The sequence below is a fragment of the Saccopteryx bilineata genome, chromosome 2 (genome assembly GCF_036850765.1).
Source record: "Saccopteryx bilineata isolate mSacBil1 chromosome 2, mSacBil1_pri_phased_curated, whole genome shotgun sequence".
In the NCBI taxonomy this organism is placed as follows: domain Eukaryota; kingdom Metazoa; phylum Chordata; class Mammalia; order Chiroptera; family Emballonuridae; genus Saccopteryx; species Saccopteryx bilineata.
In genome coordinates this window covers 284455222-284480373 of record NC_089491.1, presented here as the reverse complement: position 1 = coordinate 284480373, position 25152 = coordinate 284455222, and the positions used below count along the sequence as shown (strand labels likewise).

The following is a 25152-nucleotide window of genomic DNA, read 5'->3' as shown; positions in this document are numbered from 1 at the left end:
CCTGAAAGCCCCAAAATGGACCATATATACACCAGCTGCTCAGTGACCAAAAAGGAATGTGATAGAGGCGTAGGACAAGGAGATCGAGACTAAAGAGGACAGGACCTTTTAACTATGGTAGGTCTGCTGATCTATGCCTAAAATTCCCCACGAAATGTTCTTCTAATTTGGTTACTTTGCTCATGGAAGCATATACATAAAAACATAGAATGCAATATCCCATTCTGCCATTAAGTGGCACTAACAGCATTATTCACATATATACATACACACACATACACACACTTCCAGCTTGAAGTTACACTTTAAAAATCTAATTATATTTCCCAACTTTATCAAAAATCAAATTTTGTACTAACACAAAAATAAAGAATAATTATATTCCTAGGCTAGTGTCATAAGCTAGTCATCATTTATTTGTTAGACATGTTAATATTCTTCCTTCTTAAAACCATTCAAGCACATGCATCTGTCCTCTCAAAGTTTTTCTCATTTTGCATGTTACATAGTTTTGAAAACGCAGTATGTGTTAGAAGTCATGTCTTTACATTTCTGGATGGCCCCAAGAATCCTTGATTGCCAAGACACCCCCCCCTTCCAGGTGTTCTCTGTATGGCCAATCCTTCTCTGAGTCCTTTATGGCTGCTACTCCTCTACTTGACATCTACATATTAGAAAGTCCCCAAGTTCATTCAGGTCCTGAGCTTTTTTCTGATTCCTTGCCACATGTGCTAAGTAATATCTCTCATTGTCATGGGTTTAAATGCCATCTATACACTGACAGTGTCCCAAAATTCTATCCTAACCCAAATATCTCCTCTAAATTCCTGATTTGGAGTCTGGCTATTTAATATTTCCATATGAAATTCCTTTTTTTCTTTTTAATGTTTATTTTTTTATTGATTTTAGAGACAGGAAGGGAGAGAGGGGAGAGAGACAGGAACATTAATCTGTTCCTGTATGTGTCCTGACCAGGGATCAAACTGGCAACCTCTGTGCTCCAGGATGATGCTCTAACCAACCAAGCTATCTAGCCAGGGCTCCACGTGGAATTCTTGCCGGAAACATAAATGTGACCCAAATGGAATTCCTAATGTTTCCTCCAAACTTGTTCCTCGTTCAGATTCCCCATTTCAGTAAATAACTCCACTTTCTACCAAGTTGCTCAAATAAGAAATCTAAGTCTCATCATTGACTCACTCTACTTCTTCATTCCTCTCATCATCATGTCAGCCCCACCTCTAAAAACCCTACATCTATCCGTCTTCAGCTGTCCATTGTACTAGTCTAATCCAAGCAACATTCTCGTCTACTATAAAAAGTCTCCTAAACCATCTTCTTCCTCCAGTCTTCTCCTCCCTAATCTACTCTTCACAGAGCTGCCAAAGAACACTTCTGGAAAATACACTGGATTACATGATAACTCGAGACTAAAATATTTTCACTAAAATCCAGACAAAATCCAAACTCCTTGAGAGGACTTACAAGGCCCAACACATTCTTGTATCCATCACTTTATCATTTCAGCTCTTTAATCACAGAACGTTCGGCCTGATCAGGCAGTGGCACAGTAGTTAGAGTACTGGCCAGAGACATTGAAGACCCATGTACAAAACCCTGAGGTCACTGGCTTGAGTGTGGGCTCATCCAGCCTGAGCATGGGCTCATACAGCTTGAGCAGAGGCTCACCAGCTTGAGCGTGGGATCACAGACATGACCCCAAGGACACTGGCTTGAAGCCCAAGGTCGCTGGCTTGAGCGCAGGTTCATCAGGCTTGAGCAGAGACACACTAGCTTGAGCACAGGGTCACCAGCTTGAGCGTGGGATCATAGACATGACTCCAAGGTCACTGGCTTGAAGCCCAAGGTCGCTGGCTTGAGCAAGAGGTCACTGGCTCAGCTGAAGCCCCCTGGTCCAAGCACATATGAGAAAGCAATTAATAAACAACTACGGTGCCATTGATGCTTCTCATCTTTCCCCCTTCCTGTCTGTCTCTCTCTAAGAAAAAAAAAAATCACAGAAAGTTCAATGCCACTTTAGAGTCTTAGCTCTTGCTTCCTACCTTCATATGACTGACTGGTATTAGTTTTTGTTCACTCATTCAACAAATATTGAATTAAGTCCCTACTATGTGCTAGAAACTATAATGGGAACTGAAGACTAAATGAGGAGTAAGACCAATGTAGTCCTGGTGTACCTAAAGCTAACATTCTTATGGGAGAGATAAATAATATATTAGAAAATAAATCAGGATCACATAGTGGAATAAGTAGTACAGAAGTTAATGAGAAGGCAGGAGAAAATATGAATCCAGGTGACATTTGGGCTTAATAAGAATGGGTAAGGATCTGACCAGGTGATGGCACAGTGGATAGAGTGTTAACCTGGGATGCTCAGGACCCAGGTTCAAAACCCTAAGGTCACCAGCTTGAGCATGGGTTCATCCAGCTTGAGCGCAGGCTCATGAACTTGAGTGCAGGGTTGCCAGCTTGAGCATGGGATCACAGACATGACCCCATGGTCTCTGGCTTGAGCCCAAAGGTCACGGCTTAAAGCCCAAGGTCACTGGCTTAGGCCCAAGGTCACAGGCTTGAGCAAGGAGTCGCAGGCTCAACTGGAGCTCTCTGGTCAAGGCACGTATGATAAGCAATCAATGAATAATTAAAGTGCCGCAACTATGAGTTGATATTTCTTATCTCTGTTCCTTTCTGTCCATCTCATGCTCACGTGCTTTAAAAAAAAAAAAAGGAATGAGTAAGGGAGAAAGAATTTGATGTGAGAAAAGGTTTACTGAGGAACAGAAAGGAGGCCATGATAGCTAGATCATAATGAGTATGGGTGAGAGTAGGAGGAGATATGGAAAAGATGGCAGAGAAGTCTGAGGCTGCCTCAATGCTAAGGCTATATAAGAAGCCCCCTCCCCAATCCCAACTCTGTTTTGTTTACCAGAGACTACTCCAGGTAATATTCCATGCCTAGCACAGTACCTAAAAGTTCCTAGTAGATAATCAATTTGTGGAACAAATTGTTCTTAAAACACCTTCAGTTGAAAGTTCTCACCAATAGCAAATGTGAAGCCAGGATTCAAGCCAGGTGGTCTCATCTGACTTCAGAGTAATGCTCTGACCCACACTGTATAATACCACCTCCTCTCATCTACTGAGACCTAAGGCTGGTATGTGCCTCAACAGAACATCACTATGCACACCAGACCTTCACACCTTTCCTCCTTAGAACTTCTCTGTCTCTTCCCCCAAAGCATTCTTGATAAGTAATAAGTAATTTGAAATTTAACTCTGAATTAGGATGTTAGTAAATATTAACAGTTGCTCGATTCAAATTAGATTTCCAGAGGTCTTTTACAAATGGAGATCGCTGTTCTGTGAAATCAAGATTAATACATCCATTTCAACTAAGTAACCAAAGCAGAGCAGTGCATAGAAGCAAAACTGCTTTTAAAGGCATTTAAAATACTCTGCTATTGCAATCTAAAAATTAGAATGAAAAATCTGACAAAGGATTTTTATATCTCTTCAAATATTACATAAAAAAATACTGGGAACCATAGTCTAGGCATAAACATTTTTTATGGCATTTTAAAGGTATATGAGAATAAGGGACAAAAAACTTATCAGTGCTACCCAAAATCTGATATACATTTCTTCTACTCATCGCCTTCTCCTGGCTCTGAACCCAAAGAAGCTCAGTAAGTACTTTTGGTTGAATTAAATTGCTTCTATATCCCATCCCTGTAGCAATTTTAACAAGCTAAATTCCTTTTAATTCTTGCTCTAATGCCACATCATTTTTGTCAAATGAGCAAAATGGTATCTGAATTAGCACCTCACTTGGATGCCTAAAACTACAATTTTCACATTTACTAGAAACAGTATAACCACATTCAGCAAAGTCTAACTGAAAGCTATCTTCTTCCCAAAGTAACTGAACACATTGAGAAGATAAAATCGTGGTGCACATGGTCCAATTTCTCTCTGTGCCAAATGTGATTAGTCTGCTTCTTGCTTTTATATTACATGTTTGCACCTACTCATTTTCAAGTGGCTCTTGAACTAAAATAAAAAACTGAAAAAAATGAGTATAAGTCAAAATTTGGTCAGCTGGGGGAGGATACAGGCAGGAGAATTAGGATGACTATAGCAAACTCATTACAAAGATGGAAACAGGAAATACTTTTAATTTATAGTAAGAAATTAGGCAGGAATAACTTAGAATGGCATGTACCAACCATAATTCTTCTGTGCTCTGAAGAGCTAAGCCAGCCCTGAAGGAAACTACCATGACGTCCTTTTACTAACCAGGCCATCCACCCACTACTTTCAAGCGAGAGCCATACCAAAAGGTATACACATACAAGGTATACACATACATATGCAAGTATGTCCCTGCTCCAGAAAAGGGCACAAAAGGATCTTATTAATTCACATTGCTTTTGTAGACACCTATTTTTATTTGTCCAGAAATAATTACTAAACCTTTTCTGAGTATAAGGGTTCCTTCTACTCAACCCACATGGATATTATAGAAACCTCAACACCATAGCCAAAGAGATTCAAAAGTAAACACAAAATCCAAACTAGACTAATTAAACCTAGTTCCTAAGATTTTTGGACTGATGATCAAAGAGTTCATCATGACAGTGTCCCTCTAACAGCAGAACCTTTTAAGACATAAACTGGGAATTTCTGGTGGCCATCTCTTCCCCATCTGAAGAATGCTAGTATGTAGGGAGGGAGAGAAGTCAATTCTAAACACAGACAAGCAAGAGAGTCTTACTTGAGTCCTACCACTTTGAGTTATTCCTGTGGCCTAGCTCCATTTGTTTCTATCCTTGGTCTTGGTAAATCCATTCTTCCCTTAATTCTATAAAAGATCCCTTCTAATAAATTATATTTTGCATAAGCTAATTTAAATTGAGTTTCTGTCAAATGAAGCTTAATGAGCCCTAATATACTAATATGCTAGCAAAAAAACATATAAGCTATATTTTAATAGGTTGCACATGGCCATTTGGTTTCATATAGTATGTATGTAAATAAAAATCTACATAAAGGAAAAAGAAAATATCTGAATGCTGACAATAATTTCCCAGATAAATAGTACAGTGGGAGTACTGAAAGAAAAAGTAGAGAAATGAAGTACTTGAAACAATTACAGATACAAAAACAAAATAATACCAGCAGTATTTACAGTCAAAGAATGTTTAAAAGACAATAGAAGAATGTTTTATAACCAAAAGAGGAAGCCAGCAAAGGACAAAAAAGAAATTAAAAATGGTAAGCACATTATAATAATTGCTACAAAATATTCCCATGTCATAAAAATAAAATGTAATACAGGAAAATAATTGTATTTAAAAATCTATATTAGAGGCCCTGACTGGTTGGTTCAGGGTAGAGTGTTGGCCCTGTGTGTGGAAGTCCCGATTCAATTCCCGGCCAGGGCACACAGGAGAAGCGCCCATCTGCTTATCCACCCTTCCCCCTCTTTTCTCTCTATCTCTTTCATCCCCTCCAGCAGCCAAGCATTCACTGGAGCTAAAGTTGGCCCAGGCGCTGAGGATGGCTCCATGGCCTCTGCCTCAGGTGCGAGGATGGCTCCATGGCCTCTGCCTCAGGTGCAAGAATGGCTCCGGTAAAAACAGAGTAACGCCCTAGATGGGCAAAGCATCATCTCCTGGTGGGCTTGCCAGGTTGATCCTGGTCGGGCATATGCGGGAGTCTGTCTCTCTGTCTCCCCACTTCTCACTTAAGAAAAATACAAAAATAAATAAATAAATATCAATAAATATAAAATTTGTATTAGGATGGTGAGATTTATAAGTAACTGTGGTAGATCAGGATATTTTGACCAATTTTTTACTCCCTCTCTATTCCAAAATTGTACATTTGTGCCCCTCGCCGTGTGACTTTCTAATACTTTCCTTGAGAGTAAGTGGGGCAAAATATTTTCCTGCCCAAATCATTCCGGGCTTAGCCACAGAGTATCAATAAATAAAACCCAAGAAGAGACTTTAAATTTGCTTAAGTTATTTGGCTTGGTTTCTTGAGAAGACCAAGAGAAGAATGTGTCCCAGCAAGCCAGTGGAAGCAAATGCAACGTAAAGAAAACCAGAATTTAACCCACAGCCAGAAATAGAGCCTCACTCACAGCCTCAGAGAACCATGAGTTAAGAAACTAAAGATATATTGTTGCAAGCCAGCAAAGGTTTCACCATTGTTATGCAGCATTACCACAGCAATAGCTGACTAATTAAGTGATCTACTATTTTTAAATTTCTTCAGCATTATTACACTATCTTTAAATAAAAATCAGAAAAAGCTAACAGAGCAACAAGTCAATCTCTCACAGAGATATTGATACAGTTCTTTATTACCTAAATATATTCAGTGGTTTCTAAAATTATTTATAGTCCACTAATTAAAATGTACTTCAACAGTCCACCCTTCTAACACTAATATTCAATTCTATGTATATTCAGTGTGTAAAATTTGGACCCATGCCTTACACTGTAGTTTAGAAAAGCCTAGTCAGTAATAACTCTAAGGCAATAAATATGTTTAAAATATTTTAAAAATAAATATAGTCATAACTTTTCAACGAGTATTAACTTTAACTCTGTATTTTTCTCTTGGTTTTCCTGCTATAATTACATATGCAATCAGTTCAAGAGTAAGGTTGATAACATTATATACAATTATACATGATATAGTCACTTGTTGCCTAGAAAACCAAGGACTGACATCTACAATTCAGAGTCGTATAAATTCAGCTTATATAATAATATATATAATATTTTATAAATTTAGCATATATATATATATATATATATATATATATATATAAAATAAGACTAATAATCAGCTCTGTGCCCAGTGGGTACAGGTATACGTTCAAGAGGGGAAAAAATCTACCATATGACAGAATACACTACAGGGTCCACATAACTGTAGCCCCCTTCCTCTGCTGGTATAATAAAATCAAAGATTTGTGATGAATGGATCATCACGTGGTAATACTTAGTATACTGTGTGATACTGTATAAAGCACATAACTCAGTTAAAAACCTTGAGTTCTTTCTGGTCCAATGTGTCTATAGGAAAGGCATCTCACTTCTATGAACACATTGGTTTCTTTATCTGAAAAATAAGGGGTTGGACTAGGTGATGTCCAAGATTTCTAAGCTCTAAAACTTCAACACGTCACTTGTTTTATAAATATATCTGTGTATGAAGATGTCAGTTCTCCGCAACTGATTTACAGGTTCAATCTTAATTCCATCGAAATTTTAAAAAGAAGTTTTGTGAAACCTGACAAATTAATCTAAGCTATAGGATGGTGTTTAAGGGCATGAGTTCTAACGCCAGACTGCCAAAGTTTGAATTCTGGTTCCTTAGCTTAATGTGACCTTAATATAAATATTAAAACTATCTCCATCTCAATTTTGCATGTGTAAAATCGTGATAAAGCACCAACATCATTGGGCTGTTATAAGGGTTGCATGTATTAATACATGTACAACACCTGACCCATATTACTAGGTAATATAAGGTAATATCAACATCTAGAAGAAAATATAGAGGGGAAATAATCAAGAAAATGTGGGGGAGGGTAAAAGGTATATTACCAGATAGTAGAAGATAGATTAATTGATATTATGTGATGCTAATATAAGAAATCACAGGAAAATCAAAGAAACTGAATAGAGAATTCAAGATCCTACCTATTAGTATGAGCAAGAATTTAGTACAGAATAAAAGTGACATGTTACAAAGCATTGGTGAAAGGTCAAGTTTATTCAAAATGTTAATAGAAGGAGAGATTATTCAATAAAGATGATAAGAGGCCCTGGCCGGTTGGCTCAGCGGTAGAGCGTCGGCCTAGCGTACAGAGGACCCGGGTTCGATTCCCGGCCAGGGCACACAGGAGAAGCGCCCATTTGCTTCTCCACCCCTCCGCCGCGCCTTCCTCTCTGTCTCTCTCTTCCCCTCCTGCAGCCAAGGCTCCATTGGAGCAAAGATGGCCCGGGCACTGGGGATGGCTCTGTGGCCTCTGCCTCAGGCGCTAGAGTGGCTCTGGTTGCAACATGGCGACGCCCAGGATGGGCAGAGCATCGCCCCATGGTGGGCGTGCTGGGTGGATCCCAGTCGGGCGCATGCGGGAGTCTGTCTGACTGTCTCTCCCTGTTTCCAGCTTCAGAAAAATGCAAAAAAATAAAATAAAAATAAAGATAAGACAACCAGCTAACTACTAGGGAAAAAGTTAAATTTGACCCCTACCTAAAACCAAACTTCAAGTAAACATCAAAAGGATTTTGGGTTTAAAAAAAGAAGAAGGTCCTGGCCAGTTTGCTCAGTGGTAGAGCATCAGCCCAGTTTGTGGATGTCCCGGATTTGATTCCCGGTCAGGGCACACCTCCTCTTCTTCCTTCTCTCTTTCCCTGTCTCTCTCTTCTCCTCCCACAGCCATGGCTCAGCTGGAGCAAGCTGGCCCCAGGCACTGAGGATAGATCTATGGCCTTGCCTCAGGTGCTAAAATAGCTCAGTTGCCAATAAACAGAGCAACAGCCCCAGGTGGACAGAGCATCGCCCCTAGTTGGAGTTCCCAGGTGGATCCTGGTTGGGGTGCATGGGGGAGTCTGTCTCTCTGCCTCCCACTTCTCACTTAAGGGGGAAAAAAAGACCATTTCTGATATCAGGGTGGGGAGGAACTAAGTTTAAAGCAAAGGAGAAAATCATAAAGAAAAGGATTAATAAACTTAACCTCATAAAAATCTAAGACTTCTCTGTATATCGAATAATATGAGAAAAATTTAAAGGCAAGAGTCTAATATAGTATTATCCTAAAGAGATAACAAGCTGTTAGAAATAAATAAGAAAAAGATGAATATCCAATAGAAAATGAAATAAAGGATATAAAAACACAAATGACCAACACACATATTATCAAATATTTTGTTAGCATCATTCTCTCTTTCCCATTGTGTAGCAGCACAGTCCCTAGGCTTGCAGAGTGGGGGTTAAGCATTATGAAGATTGAGTCTCTAACTGAATTCTATGCCAATCAACTTAATACCTTTTACTTTAACATTCTGTTTCAAGTGGAGCACTCACTAAGTCTTAAGTCAATTATAACATGGCATTTTCCTGATAATAGTTTAAGAAAGACTATAAGAACTAAATTGTCTCTTCAGATTAAAGACACAAGAGAATGTATTGGGAAGACAGAGAATCTCTCCTCCCTGTGGACAGACAGTATGGCATATAGATACCAGGCCTGAAAGAGATCTCACGTGTCAGGGAGAGGGAGAAGAAGGTGCTAAAAAAAGTGGAAAAGTTTTTACTAAACTAGAAGTTTAAAAACCTGAAGAGACACGCTTCGCAGTTAATGAGATAATTACATTTTAGTTTGGGTCAAAAATAACAATAAACTGGAAACAGCATTTAAAATGGTTTTCAGAGAACCAGCTACTAAGACATATAATAGACTAGACAAATAGACAAAGCTAAATTCTGTATCTATTGTTGTTCTGTATCTACTTGTGTACAGGTTACATAAACACATATTTTCATTGTCCAGGGGAACCAAATGTGTTTAAAAATTATAATGTCCTGTACAAATCTTACAGGATTGTTCAGATGGAAAGAAAAGTAAAGCTTCTCTATGAATAAAGATAATTATTAAAGAGACCTACAACAGTTTATAAAATGCTTGCATGACAGTATTGTGAGCTTCTAGGTAAAGAAATGATCATCCTTAGCTGGCCTATAAAAAACCATTCTTATATTAAAACATAATTAGTCACGCAAGAGGAAGGAGTGAATAATTAAGTTACCAAACAAATGCTCCACTGTCAAAGAACAACATTCATCCAGCCTAATGGCAGTCATCCAACATGATCCTGTTTTCTATCATCTATTATTCTAAAACAGAATTAAAATGAAATACAGAGATAGTTGTTTGAAGACTTCCTGAAACTGGTCAACAGTTTTCCCTCAAGAGAAGATCCAGCTATTAGAATTTACTGAGCACAAGAAACTAATATGAAAAAAAATAAATGATCAAACACTCTAAACTGAAAGTACAGTAGAAGTACAAACAACTATCTAAAAGAGACAAAACAGGTTTTCCTTAAAGTAGAAAAGAAAATTAGAGGTGAGCTAATCAAAACATGATGTTTTATAAAAAGATTCTTTCCTTAAAATGTATACTCTACTATAATTAGATAATGGTGCACAATCTTGTGAATAGACTAAAAACCATCCAACTGTACACTTCAAAAAGGTGAATTTTATGGTGTATGAATATCTCAACAACAACAAAAGAAGTATAACTAAAATCTGCATGCAAAACCTCCCAAAAAGAGAATAAAAATATATGCAAATTGACTGCTACTCATCAGAAATTTTGTGTTTGGCAAGAATCTGCTATTAAGCTTTAGTTTCTGTATGTTCCAAGAGCTCTTAGGGAAAAAAAGGAGGGGCACAAGTACATATTTTGTCTTCCTAATAAGCCATGAGATTTGACTATCAGGATGGGCCTGCAAACCCTTTGCTAATAGTCCCATAAGTAGTCTCTAGTCTGAGAGCCACGTAAGAGCCTGCTATAGTTTCAGTTGAGAGCCAGAGATCATCTGGTTTTTTCACATTATTCAAGGCTTCTCAGTAAATTTAATAGCCAGATCCTCTCCTGTGGGAAAACCACTCATGCCTTTGCAGACCTAAGCTGGGAGCTGAGCTGTCTGATCCCGCTGACAGCTATGTCCATACAATAAAGAATGTGACAATAGTCACCTGCAACTTTTGATCAGGAGCTCTGTGCTAAGCTGTACAAGTTCTAGGCTGTCTACCTCAAATGGGCAGACGACTGTCACTTTTCTAGAAAGCCTCTACATCCTAGAAACAACCCCATAGGATCAGGATTTCTCCTTCCCTGGATACACAAGCAGAAGGCATGGAGGGAAAGTCAGAATAGCATCTGTTTATCCCAAGCCAAACTGATGTTGCCTCTACCTTTATTCTACAGAAATAAGTAAGAGAATGCAAAAAGTATACTCTAGCCCAGGGGTCTCAAACTCAACTCAGCATGTGGGCCGCAGAGCAAGATCACTAGGTCATCAAAAGGTAACTGTTACGCAACACTTTTCTCACTGCAGTTGAAAACAAAAAAAAATCAGTACAACAAGCACAATCGTACATGCAGTTTACTCGGTGTCACAAAACGACCAGAAACTGTAGTTCGCATCACAACTGCTGTTAACTAAGCTAATATCTAGCTAGGATGCTAGAGAAATGAAAAATACAAGTAGGTCCCTAGGCTTACTTAATTTTATCCAAAATATTTTGAACTTCGTGGATTAGTCTGCGGGCCGCACAAAATTGTTCGGCGGGCCGCATGCGGCCCACAGGCCGCGAGTTTGAGACCCCTGAGTCTAGCATCCACTGTGGTGGCGCAGTGGATAAAGTGTTGGCCATACAGTCAGAATGCTGAGGTTGCTGGTTTGAAACCCTGGGCTTGCCTGGTCAAGGCACATATGAGAAGCAACTCTAAGTTGATGTTTCCTGTACCTCCCCATTTCACTTTCTCTCTCTCTTTCTTCTCTCTCTATAAATCAATAAAATAATCTTTAAAAAATACTCTAATTTGTATTTAATCTAAAAATATTATAATTAAGTAAATATTTAGCTATTATAAAGTTATATTTTTAAAGAAAAAGTATAATTGACTTGATTGTAGACTAAGTACTCAATTCAGACAGGCATCAGTGTCAGGAGAAAAATCTAGCCAGTTGGCTCACGCTGCCAAACATAGAAAACACTATGGGTCTGAATTACAGGCATCATGCCTGTAATAATTACCATTTACTAAGTATCTATGTATTTATAATACTTCTATAAACTCTACAAGGTAGCTATTATCCTCATTTTATTCAAATGAAAACAGGAAAAGCATAGTTGTTAAGTAATCTGCCCAAGGTCACAGAGTTCATATATAGCTGAAGCAAAACTCAAGACCAACTCAACTCAGACTCAAAAACTCAACACCAACTCAACTTAGACTCCACTAAAAAAAGGTGCCTCACAAAAGAAAATTTTTACAGTAATAATCTCAAACATTTATCAAATGCTTATTTTGTACTATGTACTTTATATTCCATCTCATGTGCCTGACCAGGCCGTGGCGCAGTGGATAGAGCATCAGACTGGGATGCAGAGGACCCAGGTTTGAGACCCCGAGGTCACCAGCTTGAGCGCGGGTTCATCTGGTTTGAGCAAAAGCTCACCAGCTTGGACCCAAGGTCGCTGGCTCGAGCAAGGGGTTATTCGGTCTGCTGAAGGCCCGCGGTCAAGGCACATATGAGAAAGCAATCAATGAACAACTGAGGTCTCACAACGAAAAACTGATGATTAATGCTTCTCATCTCTCTCCGTTCCTGTCTGTCTGTCCCTGTCTATCTCTCTCTCTGACTCTGTGTCACTGAAAAAAAAATAAAATAAAATAAAATAAAAAAAAATATATATATATATTCCATCTCATGTAACCCTCACAATTTAAGGTAGAGCTAATATTAATCCACTTTTTTATTTAATATTTATTTATTTATTTTTATTTTAGAGAAATGGAGAGAGGAGAGAGAGGAACATCATCTGTTCCCATATGTGCCCTGACCAGGGACCTAACCAGCAACGCCTGTGCTTCTTTTTTTTTCTTTTTTTTTTTTAATTTTTTTTTTTAATTTTTATTTTATTTTATTTATTCATTTTAGAGAGGAGAGAGAGGGGGAGAGAAAGGAGAGAGAGACAGGGGGGAGGAGCTGGAAGCATCAACTCCCATATGTGCCTTGACCAGGCAAGCCCAGGGTTTCAAACCAGTGACCTCAGCATTTCCAGGTCGACGCTTTGTCCACTGCTCCACCACAGGTCAGGCTACGCCTGTGCTTCCTGACAATGCTCTAACCACCTGAGCAACCCAGCCAGGCAATCCACTTTCATAAATGAAGAAACAATAGAGTGCTAAATGACCTACCCAAGGTCACAAGAGTAGTATAGCAGTCTGACAAGAGAGGCCATATTCTTATCCAATACACACATAGACATATAAACACACACACAACTGCTACCACATATTATGTTGCAGGTACTGTGCTACATAATTTCCTTTCTAATGTAATCCCTCCAAGAACAACTAACCCAACCCAAGAACTTTAAAAATTTAGTAGCTAGGCCCTGGCTGGTTGGCTCAGAGGTGGAGCGTCAGCCTGGCGTGTGGGAGTCCCGGGTTCGATTCCCAGCCAGGGCACACGGGAGAGGCATCCATCTGCTTCTCCACCCCTCCTCCTCTCCTTCTTCTCTGTCTCTCTCTTCCCCTCCTGCAGCCGAGGCTCCATTGGAGCAAAGTTGGCCCGGGCGCTGAGGATGGCTCTGTGGCCTCTGCCTCAGGGACTAGAATGGCTCTGATTGCAGCCAAGTGACGCCCCAGATGGGCAGAGCATCACCCCCTGGTGGGCATGCCGGGTGGATCCCGGTCGGGCGCATGCAGGAGTCTGTCTGACTGCCTCCCTGTTTCCAGCTTAAGAAAAATACAAAAAAAAAAAACTTAGTAGCTATTATACCTTAACCAAAACAAAATTTTAGTTTGCCATTTCAATGACTTTTTAAGACGGTAAGTTTAAGAGAAAAAGTAGCCTATATCCAGAAGACAATGTTAAGAGTCCTCAATACATAAAAAAATAGAAATTTACTATACTGCCACAATTAAGAACTGTATAATCTTTCTTCACCTTCAATTGCAAGCATAACTTAAATTCGCATGATTAACTGTGCTTTTCCTTTAGTAAACATATAGTCAGAAGCTAGTAGTTATTAGCATTTACCACTTTACTACTTCTCAACTGATCTGACAAGAGCTTTATGGTATTTGTTAATTTGTTAATTGGGATTAAAAAGAAATTAAGTAACTCACCAAAGAACCACAAACAAGTAAATGATGGAAATGAAATGCAAATCCTGGTCTATTCCAAAATACAATTCTTAAAGTATACTGTACCTTAAAATCTAGAGAGTTTGTTTTAAGAGACATATCTAGATCGGGGGTCGGGAACCTATGGCTTGCAAGCCAGATGTGGCTCTTTTGATGGCTACATCTGGCTCGCAGACAAATCTTTAATAATAATAATAACGTTAAAAATATAAAACATTTTCATCTATTACAATTCATTCATTTCCTATGGCTCATGTTCATGGTTGCAGGTGGCTGGAGCCAATCACAGCTGTCCTCCGGGACAACACCAAATTTTTATTGGATAATGCGTAATGTACATGGGTCGCTGTACGGCTCTCACAGAATTACATTTTAAAATATGTGGCGTTCATGGCTCTCTCAGCCAAAAAGTTTCCCGATCCCTGATCTAGATGTATCTAGATAGAAGAAAGAGACAGGGCAGAGAAGCTCATATATATAATAGTAGGAATAACCTTGGAAGTCAGATACTAGTCCTCCACCTTTGAATTACTTGAGAAACATTTAAATAGTCAACTGGTGAAACAAAAAAAAAAGTACCAGAACATGGAACACTAGATAAAAACTAAAACTTTCTGTAGATGGCTAGTCACCTCTTTCCAACTTTGAGAAAATAAAGCAACTATAATGTGTCATAATTTCTGAAGATGATCCAAAAAATATAAGAAAAATAATTAAATACCTGTCCAAAGGATGCCAAAGAACTTTTTTTTTTTTTTTTTGTATTTTTCCGAAGTTGGAAATGGGGAGGCAGTCAGACAGACTCCCGCATGCGCCCGACTGGGATCCACCCGGCACGCCCACCAGGGGGCGATGCTCTGCCCATCTTGCTGCATCGCTCTGCCGCAATCAGAGCCATTCTAGCGCCTGAGGCAGAGGCCACAGAGCCATCCTCAGCGCACGGGCCAACTTTGCTCCAATGGAGCCTTGGCTGCAGGAGGGGAAGAGAGAGACAGAGAGGAAGGAGAGGGGGAGGGGTGGAGAAGCAGATAGGCGCTTCTCCTGTGTGCCCTGGCCGGGAATCGAACCCGGGACTCCTGCATGCCAGGCCGACGCTCTACCACTGAGCCAACCAGCCAGGGCCCCAAAGAACTTTTTAAATGTACATGTCATGGGTTCATGGAAGTCTACTATACATTTAACACCAAAAATTAGAATTTAGAGATCAATAAAACCAGTGAGCTTGTTAGGTCCTAATACCTACAACAGTGCAAAGGGTCCCTGCAGCTTCTCAAACTGCCACATACACCTCTTGGATTATTTGATCTCTTTAAAAAGAAAAGAAAACAGATGTTTCAGCACTTCCAAACAATTCTTCACCACTCTCTAAAATTAGTTTAGACTCTTAAAGCAAACTATCCTAGCCACTTATTGAGCCTGGATACAAAATAAAATTTGAGAATATGTCAATACTAAGCATTAAAGGGAACCCTGGCCAGGTCGCTCAGTTGGTTAGAGCATCATCCCAATACGCCAAGGTTGAGGGTTCAATCCCCTATTGGTGCATATACAAGAATCAACCAATGAATACATAAACAAGTGAAACAACAAATCAGTGTTTCTCCTTCCCCACCTCTCTCAAAAAAAAATCAATTAAAAAAAAAACCTTAAAAAAGAAGAAGGGCCCTGGCCGGTTGGCTCAGCGGTAGAGCGTCGGCCTAGCGTGCAGAGGACCCGGGTTCGATTCCCGGCCAGGGCACACAGGAGAAGCGCCCATTTGCTTCTCCACCCCTCCGCCGCGCCTTCCTCTCTGTCTCTCTCTTCCCCTCCCGCAGCCAAGGCTCCATTGGAGCAAAGATGGCCCGGGCGCTGGGGATGGCTCTGTGGCCTCTGCCTCAGGCGCTAGAGTGGCTCTGGTCGCAACATGGCAACGCCCAGGATGGGCAGAGCATCACCCCCTGGTGGGCAGAGCTTCGCCCCATGGTGGGCGTGCCGGGTGTATCCCGGTCGGGCGCATGCGGGAGTCTGTCTGACTGTCTCTCCCTGTTTCCAGCTTCAGAAAAATGCAAAAAAAAAAAGAAGGAAAGGGACAGTGCTAGTTACATGTAACAGGTTCACAAATGAAAATCCTCTAGAGCAGCGGTTCTCAACCTGTGGGTCACGACCCCAGTGGGGGTCAAATGACCAAAACACAGGGGTCACCTAAAGCCATCAGAAAATACCCCTGTGTTTTTGGTCGTTTGACCCCCACCAGGGTCGCAACCCACAGGTTGAGAACCGTTGCTCTAGAGCAGGGGTACCCAAACTACGGCCTGTGGGCCACATGTGGCCCCCTAAGGCCATTTATCCGGCCCCTGCCGCACTTCTGGAAGGGTACCTCCTTTCATTGGTGGTCAGTGAGAGGAGCATAGTTCCCATTGAAATATTGGTCAGTTTGTTGATTTAAATTTACTTATTCTTTATTTTAAATATTGTATTTGTTCCCGTTTTGTTTTTTTACTTTAAAATAAGATATGTGCAGTGTGCATAGGAATTTGTTCATAGTTTTTTTTATAGTCCGGCCCTCCAACGGTCTGAGAGACAGTGAACTGGCCCCCTGTGTAAAAAGTTTGGGGACCCCTGCTCTAGAGGAAGAGGAGGTTGATCAGCTCTTTATATTACTGGCTCCTTACATCACAAGTCACAAAGCATGCAGCTTCTACATATGTAAATTTAACCAAAACAAAACAAACAAAAAGAAAAGTAAGTTAAAAGAGAACCACTTATTATTTAAGAAATTTATTTTTAATTTATTCTGTTATACATATTCAAATCTTGATGAAGTACTTTGGAATCTCCCTTAACGTATCTGAGTAAATCAATGTACTACATGAGGACAGTGGACAAATTCTTACTAACCAATAATTATGCACAAGGCATCCATATAAAGTTCATGACAGGCCTGACCTGTGGTGGCACAGTGGGATAAAGCATCAACCAGGAACACTGAGGTTGCCAGTTCGAAACCTTGAGCTTGCTTGGTCAAGGCACATATGGGAGTTGATGCTTCCTGCTCTTCCCCCTTTTCTCTCTCTCTCTCTCTCTCTCTAAAAATCAATAAATAAAATATTTATAAAGTTCATGACAGGTTAATTCTTCCTGTGTGTTTTGCTACACACTGATATAAAAACACCTTTTTCTCAAAATATCGTCACACTGGCTCAAAGTAGAGCTCTGATTATAAATGACACTTAAGAGAAACAAGTGTCCACTAATGCACAGTTGACCTATATGCTCCCTTTCCCCAAAGTACGGACAGTATAACTGAGATTTCTTTCTGACAAGAAAATAAAAACCTCTATGTGGTGGTCTATGTAATAGTCATGTGATCAAGTTTGCAATATAAGCCACATCAGCATAAAGTAATTGTAGCCTTTTGCTTTCATGAAATGAATAAATCAAAGAAGCAATTCTAATTTGAAGGGATATATGTTTTCTACTAACAGTACAATTTGGAATGTAACAAGTATCACAGACTATGTTTTTAATGTAGCAGTTGTAATTTTTAAAGATTTAAACATTCAAGGCCTAGTTTAAGAATAATTTACAACACACAAATAGCAGTTATTTTACTACTGTTATTTCCTCAATGCTTATTATGAACCAAACAGTACTGGGAATTTTAGTTATCTTTTCATGTTCACAATAATCACTTAACATACCTTTATTCCCCTCTAAGAAAAGAAGGAATGCATTCAAAAGATTAAATCATTTGTTTCAGTGGTCAACAAACTCATTAGTCAACAGAGCCAAATATCAACAGTACAACCATTGAAATTTCTTTTGAGAGCCAAATTTTTTAAACTTAAACTATATAGGTAGGTACATCCTTGTCGAGGTAGTGCCCGCACGTGGTATTTTGTGGAAGAGCCACGTTCAAGGGGCCAAAGAGCCGCATGTGGCTTGTGAGCCGCAGTTTGCCGACCAGGGTTCTAGGTAATATAGCTAGTAGAATATGGAATCCAGATTTGAAGCAACTAAATCAATCTCACTTTGTAGGGGTCTGTCTCTTACAACTGCCCATAGGTCAAGTGGGCAGCTCAAGCCCAGCAGTGGGAGGCAGGAAGGACCAGGTTAGGTGATTTAAAACACTCCCACTTAGCTCCTACCCAAAGTTTCCATCTGTAGGGACTGTGGCTTGGCAGGTGTCATGACTGACTGCATTGTTTTACTTCTATGCAGGGGCTTTCACTTCTTGCTAAGAAGACTGCAATAGGAAAATCCTCACCACACCGTCTAATTCATCTATAGCAGTAATAAAGCCCAATACTTTATTTTGTCCTACATTTGGCTCCTGTTTCTGTTCTCAGTTAAGAACCCAGAGAGCTGCTGAAGTGACTGAATTACACCCTCCTGAACTTCCAACTGACAGGTGCAGTACAGTTAGAGCAATAGACGGATTTGAGATGAAGCTCTCATTAATGAAACGCTGACAGCAAGAGAACCACTGGATGAGTATTATAGTTTACAAAATAAGCCAGTAATATAACTTCTTTTTATGTTTAACTATAAGATTTCAGAGATAATCTATTTCTAAACATGTACTTACTTCATCTACAAAATCTTCAGGCCACTGGTCTAATACTTGGACCACTTTGGGAAAAAAACTAAGTTAACATCATGAGTTTTTGTTGCTGCTCAGAAAGTGAACTCGATCAGTGCACTCAGTCCTACATTCTGATCCCAAACTTTACAGCCTGGCCCATCTTTCCCCTTATTAATTCAGGAGCCTTCCTAGACCTTTCCCATTTTGATGAGCCAAATCTGAGCCGTTTCCCAGTGTCCTGAATGCTCCTGACTCAGCTTTTCTGTTATTCCAGGAACGTCCCTGGTTATACCCCAAGCATCTTCTAGTATTGTGCTCCACTGCTCACTACTGGAGCATAAGCTGATGATCATGGCAGACAAGCAGTTATGAGACCAGGGGAAAGCCAAGGAGAAATAGAGCAACAAGAATTTGAGGGAGAAAGGAGGAAATAGGCAATCTGCCTTTAATGAGCAGCTACTATATGATCACCACCCAACAAAAGTATAAGTACACATTATTAGCCCAACTTAATTAAATAATTTTTCCAAGCCTACAGGCCAGATACATGAAGAACGTAACATTCCATGGTCAGACTGACCAATCCGTTTTTTCTCAAACCACTATACGCAGAAGCCCAGGCACAAACTCTGATGTGCTAGGGAAGCACTAAGAAAATGAAGTGGAATGCTACATCTGGTATGTACTGTCAGCTCTCTTCATTCACCCCCGTTTTGCATAATTAATAGACCAGCAGGGAACATTTTCATTTTTTTGGTCTTTTCTGGTTGTAATTAAGATATTTCTACATTTATAACATCAGGATGCAATGAAATGTAACGTTCACATAAATTCTTAAGATAAAAAGGAAAATTTAAGAAATTCTCAAGCTACTCTCAGGTATATCCTGAACTTCCAAGGGATATCCTCCTCTGCCTTCAATGCTCTTAGCAAGTATCAATAGTTTAAGAAGCCCTATTAACACAAATTTGGGAGGGTAAAATCCCAACAATAGGATCTGTCTGGATTAACAAACCTGGAAACCTTCAATCCTTCTAAAAAGAGTAAATCACTTTCTCTACAGTGTTTCTACAATGTTTTGCATTAATTAATATTCCTACTTTAGCCTTTATCATACCACATTATTATTTATGTGTCTATCTCATCAATTACAACGCATTCCTATTGGACAGCAACTATATTTTCCCTTTTGTATTTCCAGCTCCCAGGAAAGTTTCAGAAACATAGTACAACACCTGACAATGTCACTCTTGTTGAATGAACGAATGATGAATGAATGACAAAATGAAAATAATTTCTCTCTAGAGCAAGATCATTTCAACAAAGAGAATTTTTTTATATTTTAGTTACATGAAACAAGCCATCCTAATAAACCAAATCCCTTTACAACTATAATGAAATTTGAAAGGCTAATTCACTCACCACATTCCATAGACTCAATATAAAGACAAAAGCTAAATACTTATTGCACACAGATGTTTATAAACAGTATACTTTTCAAATCAGAGAATTTCTGACCATGCAAAAAAAAAACAACAACCATGATACAAATAATGCTGGCCATTCTGTTTATTCCAGCACATCTTATTAAGGGCAACCGATCTTAAGATATAATAAATTGGAATTGCATATATTAGTTTGGCTTTAATTACCTATGCTCTACTTCTAGTTCTATATTTTAAATCTCCTTTGTTCTCCAGAGGGTAAGTATCATTTCATTATGCAGTCTCAAGGAAGACCTTAATTACTTCAGGGGTAAAAAGCTACAGTTATTAATAACAATGCCTATGATCTTCCTAGCTTTTCAAAGCTTTCCACAGATGATCAGAATTCTCAAGAGAGTGTAAATAAAAAATAAATGAATAACCATTTTTAAAAGAATAGCAACATTTTCTCCCATGTTTTAAAAAGGGTTCTATTTATGTTAGTAAACATGCAAATTTTGCATGTTCTAATATTATCATTTAAAAATTGTAAATGCCGGCCTGACCTGTGGTAGTGCAGTGGATCAAGTGTCGACCTGGAAATGCTGAGGTCGCTGGTTTGAAACCCTGGGCTTGCCTGGTCAAGGCATGTATGGGAGTTGATGCTTCTGGCTCCTCCCCCTTCTCTCTCTCTCTCTCTCTCTCTCTCTCCTCTCTCTCCTTCTCTGTCTCTCTCTCCTCTTTAAAAATGAATAAATAAAATAAAAAATAAAAAAAATACTTTTTTTTTTATTGTAAATGCCCTATATTTGATAAAATATGATACATACTTAGATATATACATTTCCATTTTTAGGCTACCAGTGAGATGACTAAGTGGAATTTTACTAATTAATGCCACACAGCACCTGACACATAGTATACAATCAATAAACATTTAATTGCATCTATAAACACTTAAGCTTCTTATTAAATGCCAGACACTGCTCTAAGCATAGGCTATTACATCATGGTAGACCTAACACGGCACTTGCCTTCCTGTAGCCTTCAGTCTTATGAAAAAGGTAAAAACTCAACACATAAACAGACAAATACATACTTATCAAATGTGCCAACTAAAATGAGAAAAACAAAGAGTGTATTAGTAGGGAGAGTCATGTCCTAGTTTAGTCTAAGAATATTAAGGGAATATGACAGATGCCTCTCTGAAAACAGAACATTTGGGATAAGATTCTCCATCCAAAGATTAGAAGAAAAGATCATTCCAGATTATAGAAAGGGCATGTAGAAAGGCCCTCACGCAAGTTTCAGAAACTGAAAAGCCAGTCTAACTTTATCACAGAGAACCAGAAAAAGTATATATTTCTTAAAAACTAGCAAGCACCCAGATAATGTGTACTTTTTGCATCATGTGTTAAAGATTTAAAATTTTATTCTACGTGCAATAAAAAATCTAAAAGAAGCATATAGGTAAAGTTTATTCAAGAAAGACCAAGATATGAATGCCAGAATGCATAGTACATGAAAGTACACGTAGATTTCAAGTTAACATATTAAATGTGTGTGTATGTTAAGTTTTCATCATTTCCTACTTTAGACAACTTTTTCAATTAACCCATCATCTACCAGACATGAACACACTCTCTTCCCTTTGCCTTTAAAGATCCACACTAACAGAGAAACAATTGAGCAATAAAATGATCAAATACAAAGAAGAATAAAAGTTCATGGATAAAGACAAATTGGGAAATGAGCCTCTGAATAACAGATCTGACTAGTTCTGCAGGTGGGGGTGGAATACAGACATTCTAAACTATTTAAATTTGAACCATATGTACTCATTATTTTTTAAATCAAAAGACTGACTATAATTATTAAATTTCTCACTAGAAAGCAGCTAAAAATCACTTAACTGCTTGCCAAAACATCACCAAATATTTCAGAAATTATTTCCACTTAATTTTTTTTTTTCTTTTTTTTTGTATTTTTCCGAAGCTGGAAACAGGGAGGCAGTCAGACAGACTCCCGCATGCGCCAGACTGGGATCCACCCGGCACGCCCACCAGGGGGCGATGCTCTGCCCATCTTGCTGCATCACTCTGCTGCAATCAGAGCCATTCTAGAGCCTGAGGCAGAGGCCACAGAGCCATCCTCAGTGCCCGGGCAAACTTTGCTCCAATGGAGCCTTGGCTGCAGGAGGGGAAGAGAGAGAGAGAGAGGAAGGAGAGGGGACAGGGTGGAAAAGCAGATGGGCGCTTCTCCTGTGTGCCCTGGCTGGGAATCGAACCCGGGACTCCTGCACACCAGGCCAACGTTCTACCACTGAGCCAACCGGCTAGGGCTCCACTTAATTTTTAATCAAAATGAAAATGATTATTAGCTATTATTTTGTGAGCTTAGCGATCCTTGCACATTCACCATGCACCTGAAACTCAACTATGTAAAGAATTCTCTTAGGTGTTCCTTCCTACAATATTCTATTTGATAAACATCTTTCATTGCTCAATAAAAAAAACTTTCATCTCCACCAAAGTGAGTTTGAGCATTAGTGTCCAAAAAAGACTAGAAGTCAACATTTAACTCTATGAGATTTTTTTAAATTTAAATCAAATTTTAAAATAAATGTACACAATGATCCAGTCATCTATCTGCCAAAAAAAAAAATCTGTCCCAAATAGCCTCCAATATGTGAAAATACAATTACAAGGACAGACAGCCTAACCAGGCAGTGGCACAGTAAATCAAGTGTCGGACTGGGACGCAGAGGACCCAGGTTCGAAACCCCGAGGTTGAGGCTTGAGCACGGGCTCATCTGGCTTGAGTGCGGGGTCACTGGCTTGAGCATGGGATCATAGACATGGCCCCAGGGTCGCTGGCTTGAGCCCACAAGTCACTAGCTTGAAGCCCAAGGTCACTGGCTTGAGCCGAAAGGTCACTGGTTTAAGCAAGGGGTCACTCACTCTGCTGTAGCCCCCTGGTCAAGGAACATTTGAGAACGCAATCAACGAACAAGGAGCTACAATGAAGAATTGATGCTTCTTATCTCTCTCTCCCTTCCTGTCTATCTGTCCCTATCTATCCCTCTCTCTGTCTCTGTCACACACAAAAAAAAGGACAGACATATTAGCATTGCTTCCAATGAGGGAGGGAGGCAATCTAAACATCTAACAAAAAGGAAATTATTCAGTAAATTATGCAGTGTTATGCTGCCTTGGAATCGTCAGAGAAAGATATCCAAAACATACTAGGCCTATTATAAGATCATTTCTTTTTTTTTAATGTGTGTTTACTAGACAATGTATGGATAAAAGTAGATTTTAGTTTTTACTTGTACCCTTCTTTTAGCTGTTACAATAAACACATACTACCCAGGATTTTAAAATAGAGGCATAAAATTTCAAGAAACAATTATTTGAATATATAATTTTATATTCTTTAAATAAAACAAAAATATTTTAATTATAAGTAAAACCTAAAAGAAATAAAATTTTAAATTATCCTTCAAAGTACTTTAGCTCTATAATTCTCAAGGCAAGCTGCAAACACTTATCTCCATCTCAATGAGGATATTCATTTACTGCATAATCCTTAACCCATAAACTCTGAAGTTAGAGCTAAAAGATTATAAGGCATCTCCAGGGACTCCTACATTTCCCAGATACTGTCATCAGAAACAGGAGGATGGCAGAGAACACTGACAGAACCCAAATTCCTCCTATCCCTAGAGTCATATGTCAATGGAGTCTGTGAGCCCAAAGAGGTCAAGAATCATTGCCCCAGAGAGCAAACAATAGGAGCAGGAAAGGGTAGTCAGCACAACTCTACCCCAACTGAGTGACATGTGGGATCACCTTCCACACCACTTAGGTTAAGTATCTAAAATAAGACAGACATTTTTGGCACACAAGTGCCAAAATCAAACGTTAAATACTTTGGGCTACCACAAATTGAAGAAGTAAATAAAGAAAAGTAGGTATTAGTCTGGGAATCTGACCTACTAAAAAGCCCTGAGGAGAGTACAAGGGATTAACAGCAGAGTTTCAGGAAACTCCTCTACCACAGACTCTAGGCAAGACTAACTGCCAGAGACTTCAGATTAAAAAAAAAAAAACTAATATGGAACATCACAGGCCAATGTGCTCGGCCTCAACCTACTATTAACTATTAACAGTAGTTATATCTGGAAAGAGAAGAGGAAGTAGGGGAAGGGATGTTACATGCAAAGGAGCTTTCATTTTTGCAGCAAATGTAGATGTATTTGGGTATTTGCTGAATCTTTTACCAACAGAATATGCTCATGTGATACTGAGTAATTTTTTAAATTCAACAAAGGCTAAAAAAAATACCCCTAAAAATAACTTACGGCCCTGGCTAGTTGGCTCAGCGGTAAAGCGTCGGCCTGGCGTGCGGGGGACCGGGTTCAATTCCTGGCCAGGGCACATAGAAGAAGCGCCCATTTGCTTCTCCACCCCCACCCCCTCCTTCCTCTCTGTCTCTCTCTTCCCCTCCCGCAGCCAAGGCTCCATTGGAGCAAAGATGGCCCGGGCGCTGGGGATGGCTCCTTGGCCTCTGCCCCAGGTGCTAGAGTGGCTCTGGTCGCGACAGAGCAACGCCCTGGAGGGGCAGAGCGTCACCCCTGGTGGGCGTGCGGGTGGATCCCAGTCGGGCGCATGCGGGAGTCTGACTGTCTCTCCCCGTTTCCAGCTTCAGAAAAATACAAAAAATAAATAAATAACTTACAACTTTGTGTGAATAAGTTTAGCAAAAGTTTCCTACAGGGAATATAATAAAGAGCAGAGAGTGATAGTGAGTATATGAAACAACAGAATAATAAATATTATGTACTAACATTTATTAAGTCCTTTATATGTAACAGTTTGTGCCTCAGGTTTCTGATGTGTAAAATAATGATAATACGAACTTTCAAGGGCGATTTCCAGATTAAATAAATGAATACACGTAGTACACTTAGATTAGTAACTGACATATGTAAAGCACTCAATAAATGGCTAGCTACACTCCTCCCCAGCATTACTGCCCAACAAACTGTCCCAAAGTCTTTCCATTATCCTTGAGACTTGACCAGATCCCAGGTTAAGGTAGTCATTTTTCCCCCATTATTTTGAGAGGGCAAGGGAAGAGAGAGAGAAGCATCAATTTGTTCC

The 25152-nt window shown here is 39.4% G+C and overlaps 1 protein-coding gene across 2 annotated transcripts in view; it reads right to left on the bottom strand.

The window, feature by feature from the left end:
• The window catches only part of RABGAP1L (RAB GTPase activating protein 1 like), a 603348-nt gene that overhangs the window by 545119 nt on the left and 33077 nt on the right, over nt 1-25152 (bottom strand). The window lies entirely within an intron of this gene.